Raw genomic sequence first — 15,573 nt, 5'->3', positions numbered from 1 at the left:
AGAACTTACATTCCTTAGTCTCAGGGAATTAGAGAACTACTGAAAACTTTGTTTCAGAATTCAGATATGATAGATATGTCATTCAAACATGGTGTAATTCAGTTAAAGAAAAAACAAACACATACTGGCACGTATGTCGATCATCATGCTCACGGCGTGGTGGATCTGGAAGCATCGGAACGCTGTGATCTTCGACAATGCACAACCCTTGGTGCCATCCATATTCGACGACATCGGGACTGAGGCGCGGCAATGGGCGGACGCAGGAGCCCGGAGTGTTCGCCTTCTACTCCTCTAGAACAGGGTCTCTTTTCTTGGGTCGAGTTGTAGTGCGGGGTGTTGGCCCCTCCACGGGGGGCATGTACATATAACCTTCTTTTTCTATCAATGCATCGAAACGCAAATCTTTTGCGTTTTCGCGAAAAAAAAGCAAAAAAAAAATCCGCTGAAGGTTGAATATGTATCATGGGTTTTAAAGTATGATGGCCAATTATCTCCTTCTTAATTAATAAATTGGGATAAATCTTTTGCTTCCGTTGACAAAATGGCACCGTAGACACTATTTGGAAAAGAGATTACCAACCTCGATTATGTATTTTGACAGTTCAGTAGTGGAATTGCAATATAAATGGTGGTCCTTACCTTCTAGTGTCTGAATCCTTTTTGTGAGTTGCACCACGAGTCATCACACTATCACAGGGAACTGAAGGTAGATTTGTTAAAAAAAAAACTGAAGGTAGATTGGATCATCAATCTGCCACACTCGCCGTACCACGAATCATGGGCTCAGAAGAGTTGCACCGATGCATGAGTACATCCTTTTCGTGATCATTTAACTCCAGGATCATCAGATTTGTATCATGACTTTTGCCTCCTACGAATCGCAAGTGGATTCAACTGCGTTTTTGCAGTTATAAGTGAGATTGACTTAATTGCAATTGATTTCTTTTGGTTGCAATTAGGATTATTCAATGGGTTTATCTATGTCTGACATGACTGACATAGGGTGTGTCTGAGTCTCAGTCGACTGAGACATAACTCAGTCGAATTACATGATGCGGGTCTAAATAAAATACAAACAACAACAAAAGCAGAAACAAAATCTAACGATGGAGCACGTGACTGAGACATAAGCTATTCCAGGTCTCAATCACCTGAAAAAGATGCAACCGCAGTTCAGTGAAAGGTGGAACGTTGCACTTTTCTGCCAGCTGCATTTTTCTGTTTCAGATTTATCGTTTTAGAAAAGTATAACCAGATGGCAGGAACGTGCAACACTTTTTTAGAATCGTTGTTGGATTTTTCTTGTGTGACTGAGATTAGCAGAATCGTTTTTCAATTCCTCATGAGTTGCATTGAGAAAAAATGGTTCATATAGTACAAAACATATTCCATAATAAGTGTAGTAGAAAATCGTGCGGTAAAATCACTTATGAGAGGATTAAACTAAATCTAATAAGAATTAACCACACCCGGCATACGATGCTGGGCTTTTGCTACAGCGCTTAGCTGTGTGCTTTTCCATGTCCACGGTACATTTGTTGTTGGCACGCCGCCACACAATGTCTTGCTATAGATACAGTCTGCTGCAGTAAGATAAGATAAGTAAACGTTTGGGCATTCATAGATACAGTATGCTGGAGCAAAGATAAGATAAGTGGCAGTCCACTACGGGGCAGTGAGAATATTGTCGGAGTACAGCACACTGTGCTGGTGCGGCCGGTGCGTGCTTGCGTCCCGTGTCGTGTTGTAGGGCGTGGCGCGGCAGCGCGAGCAGACGGCAGCGATGGCACGCACCGTTTTCAAGAGTACGTGGGACACACATGGCAGATTGGCAGCGTACATCGAATGCGCGCGACGCTGCCGTTGGGCATGCATGTAAGCATCTCTAAGACATGATGGGTAAAATAAAAATCCTTTACATTATATTTGAGCAAAAAAGCAGCTCCAACAGATGATGATGTATATGTAAAAAAAAACGGTCCAAAATTTTAAACCGTGATGTATAATTTACACCACGTGATGCAAATATACATCACATGAGAGGTGATGTATCGTATAAAAATGGTCACCCGCGGCCGCCCAACCGCCACTTTAGCCCCCCCCCTCGCGCGCTATTCTACCCCCGCGTCATGCCGCCTCCATCCACCCCGGTCACCGTCGCACACCGCCTTGAGTACATCAGGATCGTCCGGTCCGCGACACGTAGTTCCCCCCCAAAAAAAGCAGGGGCACTAACGTTTTCGTGCCCCCGCTTCGTTAGTTGTACTCAGTTTTCCCCAGCCCCTTAGTTTTTTCTCAGTTTTCCCCAAGCCTATGTCTGAAACCCACATAAGGAGCTCAGACGGAAGGAATCCGTCTATTTGGACGTTCTGTGCTGACGTGTTGCGCCGCGTCGTTTGTGGGGCCGCGTGGGGCCGCGTCGCGTGGGACCGCGTGGGACAGGACGAGAAGCGTTTGGTTGCACGTGAGCAGGAGCTGGGTTTTGTCTCTCTCGGCCCAAATTGGCATTTTTAAGAGCACCTTTTCCCCTCTTTCTCTCTCTGTCTTTTTCACCAAATTAGTATCAAATCTAGAGAAACTTCTATTTCTGTCTTTCTTCAATATGGCAGCAAATCTAGTAGCAAATCTCTGGGGTTATTTATGCCTTTTGGCCCTCGTTTTTTGCCCAATATGGCAGCAAATCTAGAAGCTAGTATATGATAAATTCACAACAGACATAATCGGAAAACTAAGTATAATACATAAATCGCATACGACAGCCAAAAGCAGCCAATAACATTGTTAATGTTCACGACAAACTAAGCTGAAAAATATACAAGACGCACGCAATGTATGGACAACAAGAAGATTAGGATACCCAGGATGAATGAATTTGTTCTTCATTCCTCCTCATATATTTCTTCGTCGCTCCATTCCTGCATTACCCCAAGGAAATATTGGTTGAACTCGTTCCGTCTGCGATGGTGCGGCCAATACATCCTCCAGACGGTATGGCTCGTGTTCATTTTTCATAACGTAGTTTCCTATTCTATCCACACGTAGTGGCCACTCATCCCATGCCTTTGTATCATGAGAGTACTCTCTGATATAACCCAAATCCGTGTAGTAGATGCAGCCAGGTCGAAGTGTCGGGTGCACTCTAGTGTCGACGGAGATACACCGGATATAATTCACGAAGAAGGCATTACTGCCAATGTTACTGACCGGATGGAGAGAGCGGCTCTGAGTGTCCACACGGTACACCAATGGTTTGCCCGCCAAAGCCTCGCTGACCAACAACACAAGCAGCAGATCACCATCCGACTTCACAAGGTAGAACTTCTGACGTCCAAGTTCTGAAATGAAATTAGTGTCTCCATCTTGACAGTGCTCGCGCGCTGCTGCAACTGTACATTGGTGCACACTATTCTTCCGGACTCAAAATTATCCGCAGCTATTGCATACAGTTCACCATTGAATGGGGTAATGCAATGCAGACAATGGTTCTCGATCGAAAATCTTTCTTCTCCCCAATCTTCATATATATCCTTAGTTGGAGTGCTCTCATCGACCCAACCAATTTCCGGCGGGAATTGTGCGGCAACGAAGACCATAGTCGGGGATTTGATTACAGCGACTGAATTCAGAAAAACAGATAGCATCTGCGCCTCAAACATAGTGTTCGATGCCTTTGTGAGTGGGTTCAGAAGCCGTATCTTGTGCGGCGGGTTCTTCTGGGCAAGCACGATGACGCCACGGCAAAAGCCGACGAAGTAGTATCTAAAATATATAGATGAAGATAACATTCAGCACTAAGATGTTTAAGATTGAAAATAAAAAGGTAGATATGGAGGAATTTGAACCTTGTATGAACTTCCGATAGATCTATATATGGTGACGGAGCGTGATGTGCCGAGTTGGAGGAAGGTGAACTCAGCGACGCGTGGAAGGGCATGGTCTAGCATGATCCATTCGTCCAGGTGCACGTCGGGCTCGGTGCAAACCTGAGCGCCAATTTCTACGAGACTTGCCTCATAGCGAGTAGGTGTCGGCGTACTCCTCGTTCGCCGATAAGCATTCACCGATCTTGTGAAGTGGTCCATCAGCCGAGAGAGGGCCCAGTTCACGGAGGCGCCGCGCTTGGATGCGCCGCCCTCGGCGGCGACGCGCTCGGCGGCGACGGGCTCGGCGGCGACGGGCTCGGCGGCGACGGGCTCGGCGGCGACGGGCGCGGAGGCGACGGGCTCGGAGGCGACGGCCGCCGGCGCATTCTTCTTCTCCATCGCCGGCAGGGTAGCGTGCGTAGGGCGGTTGGGGTTTTCCGATTTGGAGAAGTTGATGGGACGTGAGAGGGGTGGTTTCGTGCGTGAGCGAGAATGAGACGACTGTGTGCAGAGGGAGGGAAGGAGGGGCTTACGAGTCCTAAATGCGACCCGCGTCCTACGCGTCCACTATTTGCACGTCTGCACCGCGACACGCGTCAACAATGGCACGTCTTCCACTTCTGCACCGCAACACGCGTCCTCGGGTCTAACCCTGGAAATTTAGATATACTCAGGTATACCCTCGAGTCATATACTAGCATTTTTTGTGTGCTCAGTTTTCCCCTTGGGTGCTAATACTGGCTAGTGCAATATACTCAGTTTTACCCTCAAGTGGCTGGTCAACAGAGAGTCAACAAATGGGATTAACCGAGTTAAATGAGTTATTTAATGTGCAAAAATTCCGAAAAAGAGTGGCACTTACTCATGGAGTCTTTACCACAAGTTGCCACTTCTCAAATCATAGATAAATCAAGTTTTACCACAAATTGCCACTTCTCAAATCACCTAGTAGCTATGAAGGTGCATGATTTTCCACAATAAGCCCTACCCAAAACAGCTTTTCCCAAAACATACTTTGTCTGAATGAGGCCATAATTTTCACACTCATGTATATTTGTATTGCAAATAGTTTGAGGTAGGCCAAGATGGGTTTCATTGTACAAAACATGCATTTTTCATTTTTTAAATCTCATATTTGAATCCCTTAGTCTGTTTACTACTCACTTGCCCTTGATTTCTTGATACTACTCGGCTTTGCCCTCTCCCTTCACAAACTCTCACGGACGCCCAACATTGCCCTGATTGGTCTAGCCCATGTCACGCGGATCGTGCCCGCCGACCGTTGATCGTATGATCTAACGGGCGGGATAACCCCTATCTCTCTCTCTGGTCGGGGCCACCACCCTCTCTCTCTCGTCGTCGGTTAGCTTCACGCAAAGTTTGGTTTTCTGCATTATTTTTCACGAGCTAAATTATAAACTCTTTTTAGGCATTACGTTTCACGCAAAAATGATAAACCATCACCGATTTGTTGTAGCCATTACTTTTCACGCAAAAAAATGATACACCATCACCGATTTGTTGTAGCCATTACTTTTCACGCAAAAAACGACAAACCATCACCGATTTTGTTGTAGCCATTACTTTTCACGCAAAATGATACACCATCACCCATTTCTTGTAGCCATTACTTTTCACGCAAACAAAGATAAACCATCACCGATTTTGTTGTAGACATTACTTTTCACGCAAAAAATGATACACCATCACCCATTTCTTGTAGCCATTACTTTTCACGCAAAAAACGATAAACCATCACCGATTTTGTTGTAGCCATTACTTTTCACGCAAAAAATAATACACCATCACCCATTTCTTGTAGCCATTACTTTTCACGCAAAAAATGATAAACCATCAACGATTTGTTGTAGCCATTACGGTAAATGATAAACTATCACGAATTACCATTTCTTTTAGGCATTACTTTTCACGGTAAAATGATAAACTATATCACGAAGTTCCATTTCCGTCAAGATAGTCCGCATTACTTTTTTGTTGAGATATATACCCCCACAACGGTCGTCTCCTCCTTAATTTATTGTGTAAACCCCCACAACGGTCATCTCCTCCTTAATTTATTGTGTAAATCCCCACCAACGTTCACCTCCTCCTTATTTTATGGTGTAAACCCCTACAACGGTTATCTCTCCCTTATAAACACCCACACGGCCATCCCTTGTGTCAATAGGTTCTGCCTCTCTCTTCTTCGTTCACATACACTTGATCCATTGCCATGGCTTCCACGTCTCGGACGCGGACCGGAAGGGGAAGGGGAAGGGGAAGGGGAAGGGGAAGGGGAAGTGGATCATCATCATTGCCACCACCACCGTCAACACTGCCATTGATCATAGAGGAGTTCTTCATCGTCGTCTATGAAGACCCTTTGGTCAAGAAGGTACGTACGCGTTCCCACATATATGATGCATGTGATTAATTATGGGCATGTTCTAAAAAACCTTTAATTTCAAACGATCGGCGCTCGATCTCTTTGCAGGCTCTCCCAAAAAAGTTTGTGGACTATCTTGACGGCCAGGAGCCAGCTAAGGTGTATCTGCGAGCAGCTGACTGTGGTCCTCGTCTCTGGATCGTGGAGGTCCTATTTGACGGTCAATGCCGGATCTACCTCGACAAGAGCTGGGAGAATTTCGCTATCGCGCACGGTGTGGATTTCGGCTGCTTCGTACACTTCAAATATGAAGGCGATGATGTGCTCACAGTGAAGGTGTTCGACGGAACAATGTGCAGGAAGTACTACTACTCGGACGACGAAGATATCGACGATGAAAGCGACGACGACGTGAAGCCATGCATCCATCCCCTTTAGATAAGAGGATTATGACCAAGAATATATATGTAGCTTCATATGCATCGATTTAGAGATCTAACTATTTTCTATATATTATGCATGTAAAAGATAATATCGCATTTCCACTATTATTCGAGCACCACATCCTCCAAACGATGCCGATGCCGATGCCGATATCGGCATGGTCAGAACGGCTATGCTCGCCGCCACTCGCTAGGTCAACGTCGGGATGCACAATGTTTAGCATAAGAGTCACTTTAGATTAAGCTGCGAAAATAGTCACCTGCCACAGCGGTCATTGGCTGCGGAGGCCCCACAAAGCGGCAATATAATTTTCTATAAATAAATAGACGACCACTGGTCATTGGCTGCGGCAGCCCCATAGAGCGGCCCCATTTGTCATTGGCAGCACCGCGTATACACTCAGGAAATAAAACGGCCCACGCGTCAGCGGTAGATGGATGGCTACCCGTCAGCACGAGTCGGTCAGAGAGGAACTGCCCTCTATGCAGCCCCACCTCTGTGCAGCCCCACCCGTCGAGTTAACGGTAACGGTAAGGCCTCTGACCTGACGGCAACCCGCGTCTTCGAGGGGTTTCAAACTAGAGGGAGGGGAAAGCTGAGGAAAAAATAACGAGCTGAGGAAAACTGAGTACAACTAACGAAGCAGGGGCTGGGGAAAACTGAGTACAACTAACGAAGCAGGGGCACGAAAACTCCGCCCTCGCAGTAGCGCCAGTTTCCTCGTTTGTGTTCGCTCCTCGGCCGCTGGGCTGCCGAGCACATGTGTGGCGACGATCGGATGTGGCTCGACACCTTCGAGACGCCATGGTGTAGCGACTCGATGGAGAGGGCGGACCGATCAACTTCCCTGAGGTGCAGAGCCGGGAGGAGTCAGACTTCCTCTCGCCACTGTTCACGGCCATTCGTCGCAAGGAGGAGCGGCGGATGCACCAACAATACATGCGACTGTCGGTTCAACAGGCCAATGAGGAGGTGATGGTGGAGTTCCGCGCCAAACACCCAAAGCACGTGGCGCAGGAACTTGAGTACTACGCCTCCCTAGCCGCGCAACAAGCTTCGGATACCGGCACATCTACGTCTGCCGCTGCTTCCGCTACCGGCGCATCGTCATCATCAGCTGCCGGCTACTTTTCGAGCATGGAGATGGGTACTGATTGGTGGGATGATCTCGTTCACGAGGTCAACGGGCAATTATCTGAAGAGGATGATGGTTTATGGGACTGGTGTCGAGTATCGAGTTTCTAGCATGTACTATCGGAGTGTCGAGTATCGAATTGTCATCGGTATCTAGTGCCAATGTTGAGTTATAGTGTCAAATTATGTCTAGTGTCAATGTTGAGTTATAGTGTCAAATTATGTCTAGTATCAATCTATGGATGTATAAACTATCCGCGTCGAGCTATATATGTTTAATTAAGTTGTTCATGTTTAAATTGCGTTTGAAATATGCCAAATTTTAAATTTTTATTTGAAGTTTTGTAACCGAGGTGATGTAAAATACTTTATCTCCTTGAGCACTTTCAGAGGAGAGGTGATGTATTTTACATATATAATTTTTGTGAGCAAAAACAAGTGATGTAAAAATAGAAAAAAGAAAAAAAAAACAGGTGATGTAAAATACATCACACGCGATGTAAAATACAGATCTCTTGGAGATGTTCTAAGAGGCAGACGAGGAGGCGCCAATTCGAGAAAATGTAAGAGCATCTACATTGCAGTAGCGCCAGTTTCCTCGTTGTTTGTGTTCGCTCCTCGGCTGCTGGGCCGCCAAGCTCACGCGCGGCGACAACCGGATGTGGCTCGACACTTTCGAGACGCCATGGTGTGGCGGCTCGATGGAGCGGGTGGACCGATCAACTTCCCTGACGTGTAGAGCCGAGAGGAGTCGGACTTCCTCTCGCCGCCATTCACGGGCATTCGTTGCAAGGAGGAGCGGCGGGTGTGCCGACAATACATGCGACTGTCGGTTAAACAGGCCAACGAGGAGGTGATGGTGGAGTTCCGCGCCAACACCCGAAGCACTTGGTGCAGGAACTTGAGTACTACACCACCCTAGCCGGAGTAATGCTACACATACAGATAGATTTTACGGAAATTCACTTACGGACGCCCACGTTACACATCAGCTAGAGGTGAAAACAGGGTCGTCGCCCGGTTTTTAAGGGAGCAACCAAAATTCAGCGAACCAGCGATTCACACGTACTCCCGTAGATTTGCCCGTAACCCACCAGTCCGTAGGTGTAGGATTTCCGCCCTAACCGTGCAGCAAGCTTCGGACACCGGCGCATCTACGTCTGCCGCTGCTTCGGCTACCGGCGCATCGTCATCAGTAGCTGCCAGCGACTCTTTGAGCACGGAGATGATGGATACTGATTGGTGTGATGATCTCGTCCGCGAGGTCAACGGGCGATCATCTGAAGAAGATGATGGTTTCTAGGACTAGCGGCTGAGTATCGAGTTTCTAGCATGTACTATCAGATTGTCGAGTATCGATCTGTCATCGGTATCTTGTGTCGATGTCAATTTATAGTGTCAGATTATGTCTAGTATCGATCTATGGATGTATAAACTATCTGCATCGAGCAATAGATGTTTAATTAAGTTGTCAAGGCTTAGATTGCATTTGAAATATGCCAAAGTTTGAATTTTTATTTGATATTTTGTAACTGAGGGGTGATGTAAATTACATCATCTCCTGGAGCACTTTCAGAGGAGAGGTGATGTATTTTACATCATCTAATTTTTGTGAGCAAAAACTAGTGATATGAAAACAAGAAAAAAAGCAGAAACAGGTGATGTAAAATACATCACACACGATGTAAAATACACCATATCTTGGAGATGCTATAAGGGGTAGACGACGAGGCGCCAATTCGAGGACATATAAGAACATAGAGCTTTTTTGCGGTGATTGGCACGGAACTTTGGTTCCCTGCGAGTTCCGTCTAATCCGATTTTTCGTGACCGTTGATTAAAACAATCATAACTTTTATCAAATTGGTATAATGATTCACAATCAAAAAACGTACATCCAGCGGTCGACCTAACCTGGCCCTAGCAATCAAGATCGAGAACCTACGCCAATAAAAACAGGATCTCCTTATACTCTCAAAATAAAAACGGATCCCCTGCCGACCATGCTGTCCGTGATCGGAAACGGGATCGCGCGGGCCGAGCTTGAGAGTGGAAGTCGGCCGCCTTGGCCTGCCGGCCGAAGTAGTCATCCGCCGTCACGTTCGCCTCGCCTTGCACGGGGTACCCGTCTGTTCCTCAGCAGCCGGAGCTGTCGTCCTCATGTACATGATCGGGATCGAGCAGTCAAGCCAGAACCGGCCCGAGGGTTCGCTCGCCGCCACCTCCTCATCTCCGGGATCACGGCCGCCGCCCCGTCGGCATCTGCGGGAACCCTAAGACGTTCTACTCCGCGGCCTAGTCCGCTGTGACGCCGCCGCTCTCCTCGCAGGCGGGATCGGAGTAGGCGGCCACCGCCTCCCTCGCCCTGGATCGTATGCCACTGCCTCAACTCTCAAGGTCAGTCCAGTGTCTCAACTCAAATTCAGTGTTTTGGAATTTCTATCTCTAGTCCCTAATTGAGGTGTACCCCTGTCAAATGAAATAGAATAGATGTGTACTTCTTCATTGCAAATAAGAAATGCATCTCTGTGTAAGCCTGAAGAATGAAGAGATTAATCACTTCATGATGCACAAAGGCATATGGCATGGGTGCCAATTCGATTTCAGTTTTCACAATTCCTCCATTTAGGAATATCCTAGATTGTAGAGCTTGTGTATTTGATTACAATACACTAGATATACAGCAATTTAATTTAAATGTATTACTATGGATTGATGATAGCAACTAGGCAGATAGAAAATGAATAGCAGGTGAACTGAGCAATTCTGACACTGTCATATGCATGGAAAAGGAATGGCTAATTCAAATTTTTAATTTGTATCATCAGGTTCTGGGGACCAACGCTCAGTTTTATTGGTCATGGTATGGGTGGATTTTAGATGCCTGAACTAACACCTGCTGCAATTCATGGTAAAGATGCACAATATAGGCCAAAACCTCCAAACATGCCTCAGCTGCAGCCACCGGCACACATGCTTCCTCGTCAACAAGGACATCGACCATCACTTTCTCAGCTTCCATCGATGCCAGGTTCTATGCCAGGGCCATCGCCAGTGAACCCAGCACTACCGTCCATGGCACACCCGATGGTACTATTCACCGATACCTTATCTGTATTTCGTTCAGATAGCTTTATATTAGATCTTTAGTTAGGTCTTATGTCTATTTTGCTCTTCAACATTTCGTTCTGATAGCTTACTCTGATCTAGTAGGACTCTGAATACATTTTTCTTGCACTAAAACTGGAGTAGCAATTTCTGCACATTTTTCGATTCATATGAGGAAAAACTCCTGCGATGAACATGATTCTAAGATTGGATGTGAGTAGCAAGCAAATCTTGATCTTTATTGGGTTTTATGCTCTTTTCATTTAAAAAAGAACTTGATGTGAACGAGGAGATGCCTTGAAAGCTGAAAGCATGTAACCAAGTCGTACATTAATTAATTTGAGGCGCTAGGATATCTCCTTCTGAAACTTCCCCATCTCATCTCTCTGCAGAAGCTTATGACCCTCTTGATCCAAATGGGAACATCACTATCAAATGGGATATCATGGAGTGGACCTCATATGGCTATACTGTAAGTACACCATAACTATATTATGTCCCAATCTGTCTTGTATCATTAACACATACTATCATGTATATAATATGCAGCTGCTATATTGAAACTTTGTCATCACTTAAGATCACAATCCACGAGCGCTGCGAGCGATGCCGATTGAGTCCCTGATGGATGAGTTCCACGAATCAAACAAGGAGCTTTTCTCCATATTCATTCTATGTTTTTGTCCTGTGTGTGTAAGATCACTGCTGAGTGGGATCACAGCAGTGATCTCCTTTGTATGTTTTATCTTATCTTCCGTTTGTTTGTATAAACTTCTACTACTCGTTTGTGATAGTGCAAACTAGAGGCCTCTTTCTGTATCACCAGGCAAGCTGTAATCTCCTGTCAACTGATATTTTACCATTGTAATTATGTTTGTTTGCTTTAGAATACATGCCAGGAGGTAATCTATATGACTTCCTTCACAACCAAAAGAATATATATTGGAGCTATCTCTGATTCTCAGGATTGCTATAGACATCTCATAGAGGGATGGAATATTTGCACCGGAATAACAACATCCATAGAGACTCCAAGACTGCCAACTTGCTAATTGGCAACGTTTCAAGTAGTCTGGACGTTTGCTTTCTTAGAGCATGTCTAACAGACACTGTATTCGCTCACCCCGTATCGAGCGAATGCAGGATCCTGTATTAAAAAAATTGACACGTAGACCCCTTATTTCACCCCGTATCTTTAAAAATGCAAAACGCCGGAGATAGTTCTTCATAGATCATAGATAGGGCATACACAAAATTGCGCGATCCTATTGGATCGCGACTTCTACAATGCTAGGGATGCGCCATGGCTACCGCCGCTACTGCCTAGTCGTCGAGGATGATGACGATGACATTGTCGGCGGCATCCCAAGCCTTCAGCTCCTCCACGGCGGTGATGGCCTGCGCCACCTCCTCTGCGTCCGTCTGCGCCTTGTCGGTGGCGTCCTTCTTGGACGCGGCCACCGACAGAAGTTTGATGAATATTTTGATGAAAAATTAGCCGGGCTTACAGTACGTCCAGGCTTGATAAAAATCTTGGGTCCGCCTCTATCACTCGCCTCTGCCATTGAAGCTCTCATAGTTGCATCGAGTTCCCATCTCCGATTCAAGTCGAGCCAGCAAATCGCGAGCACTGCTCTCCCTTGGCTGGTAGCGCCCAATCCCCTTCTCCTTGAGTCGTTATGCACCCCCTTCTCCACTTCTTATGCGCTAAGGAAATCTCCAACGGTGCGGTCCGTTTTGTTTGGATGTGGCGGCCCGCGGACATGAAACAGGCCGCCGTCCGTATGCGGGTGACAGCAGCGCCCCTCACATCTGGAGGCAAGTAAGCTCGCCGCCACAGGATCTCCCCGATTCAAATTTAGGCCACCGAAAAAAGTTGCAGCTTGTCTCCCATAGGTACAACTGGGCCGGCTCGACGCCATCGACGAACTCGGTGAAGTTGTTTGGGAGCCGCTTGATGCCGAGGGGGTCGTCGTCGATGCAGAGGAGGAACTCGAAGCAGTGCTCCTCCTGCGAAGATGAGGATAACACAGGCGACGGCCCCGAGGGCGCCCAGGCCCGCGGCATCGACGGGCGTGGGACGCGTGGCATCGCCATTACTGTGTTGGCAGAGGTGGACGACGGCCCTCGGCAGGCGAGGCATCGTCATTAACATGTCACAAACTACCGAGACGACGCAGCGGAGCCAGTCGCTAGCTCGCCAGAGAAGACGCATCGAGCCAGGGTCGCTGCCAGGCGAGCCTGACGAAACGCTCGCTAGACGCGAGCGGACACTTTGCGCGTCCGCAAATACGCATCCGAAACATATATTTGGGTCAGGTCACTTTGCATCGTCCCGCTGGAGCAGGACCCTGACGCATTTTTCGATCCACGGACGCAAATTGTCACTCAGTGTCCGTTTGCATCGCCCCGCTAGAGATGCTCTAATAACCTAATAAGAACTCCTAACCTGCTACAGTGCTACTAGAACAATCTATGTCTGCTATCCTGCGGTACTAGAACAGGAGACTGGTGCGACCCCATTCCCAAATCCCAGCCCAAACCCACGTTTCCATTGCATCGCGCGACGAAGTCTCGCAGGTCGTAGCCACGTAGGATTGGACGAATATCGTACGCAATTTGTCTTACTTATAGCAGCGCTCATTGATGTGCGTGCGGCTTTGATTTTGTTGTCGTATAAGGATCGGATGAAAATATTTTATGTGTTGCTTAAGGTTCGTGCAGTTTATCGGATGTTTTGGCCATTTAAAAGGACACTCGTTTTTTATAATTTTCGTAAAAAATATTAGTGGTTCCGGTCCCATATATTTTGGTTCCGTTTCCATACTCTTGGTTTCGTCAGTTTGGTTCCATCTATTTACAACCGTTAGATCAGGCTGGATGAACGGTTATTAAAAATGCCAACCACTTTAAAACTTGTAAAGAACATATATGTACAATGAGGACGCCAAGCCATAGACGCTAGGAAACAAATCACTGCCATTTTGGCAGATCCCATGGAAATCGAAGCTTATCTTGCGGGCATCGATGTAAAGATTGGAGTCTAACACTTAATTAATATAGCACTGAACATTATTCTCTACCTAAGCTGATCATAGTACATAGTATTGTGTACTAGTATCATGTATATGATACTTGTCTATAATAATATCTCTATAGTTGGTGGTATTATAGAGTAGTACTCCCTCCGTCTCAGGCACGCACGTAGTTTAAGAAATTGCTTTGACCATTATTTTAGTCAATAAAATATGAAATAAATGACACAAAAATTATATCATTGGAAAACTTTTTTGCATACGAATCTAACGATATATATTTTGTAGACATAAAAGTTATATTTTGTTGACCAAATCAATGGTCAAAGTTTATCTTGAATTGCGTGCGTGCCTGTTAAACCGAACCGGAGGTAGTATCATAATCTTTTAAATTTATTGTTTTGTAGGATCCCTATGTAAACCAATGTACAAGATTTATTTGGCATTTATTTTTTTCGTAATATGCACTATGATACAATATCCACCTAGTATGTTACTCTAAACCTATCTTTCCTCTTTAATTATATGCCACTTCAACATTTTTATAGACCTAGAATATATGATACGATCTAAGATACTAGCACTATGGTCAGCCTAAGGTTTGCATGATGGGACTTCTTGATTTATTTTTACCCGTCTCTTACTTATCGAATGCTTACTCTAAGCCATACCTTATTATCGTGGCCCCTAGCATGACAATCATGATATTTTATTTTGGCAAACGGTGTGATTAAAAATCCAAGTGAAAGTCCGCAGCGACCCAAACTCAAGGGTCGTAACAATTGCAGCCTTCTTTTCACGTGTACTTTTATTTGGAGCTAGCATGCAACATGAGGCAAGTATTCTCCACCCAGGTGAGAATGTGCACTGCACAACCTACGGCTACACCAGCTGCAGTGCGCAACATACAACAGCCCAAGCAAAAGCGAGGGAATACCACTTTACATCATATGTTGGGGCTAAAGTTGCACAAAATCACAACTTCAGTTTTCTTTTGCACGAAACACCATTTTTTCATGCAATTATTTGCAGAGAAGACAATATTACTAATTAGGATACCTAATAGGCCATTAACATATTGGGGCCCACCTCTAGGAGCCCAAGTCATGCTCAGCCTCTACTCAATGCGACCGACTCGTATGTGCTCCCACCCGTTCCACTCGATATGAAACCCTCGACACGGTTTGGAACCCACACCAGGGATTCAACGACCCAACGATTTGAATTGACCTCTTTTTAGTTGAATTATGGTTGAACCAAAGTTCAATTGGGCACAACAATAACCAACTTTTATCTTTGTTTAGGCTGGAGGAAAATTTTGACAGATCGGACCACCTGCCCCGATGAAATGCCGGAAAAGACCACCTCTCAATCCAAATGCCAAAAGTATCGTGGCGGCACGGCTGGCCAGGCGACGCGTGGAGGTTGCCGCCATAGCCAGTGGCGGCAGGCCTTGCCGCCATAGGGGAATCATGCAATCCATTTTCTATACAAACATAGTGTCTACCGGAGCTGAAAGTGCAAAAAACAGTACCAAATTGGCAAATACCGAGAGCATGGAAATCATAGGAGTCAGCCTAGGAATCAATTAGAGCTGTCA

This window comes from Lolium rigidum, chromosome 7 (genome assembly GCF_022539505.1).
Source record: "Lolium rigidum isolate FL_2022 chromosome 7, APGP_CSIRO_Lrig_0.1, whole genome shotgun sequence".
In the NCBI taxonomy this organism is placed as follows: Eukaryota; Viridiplantae; Streptophyta; class Magnoliopsida; order Poales; family Poaceae; genus Lolium; species Lolium rigidum.
This window is presented reverse-complemented; position numbering follows the sequence as displayed.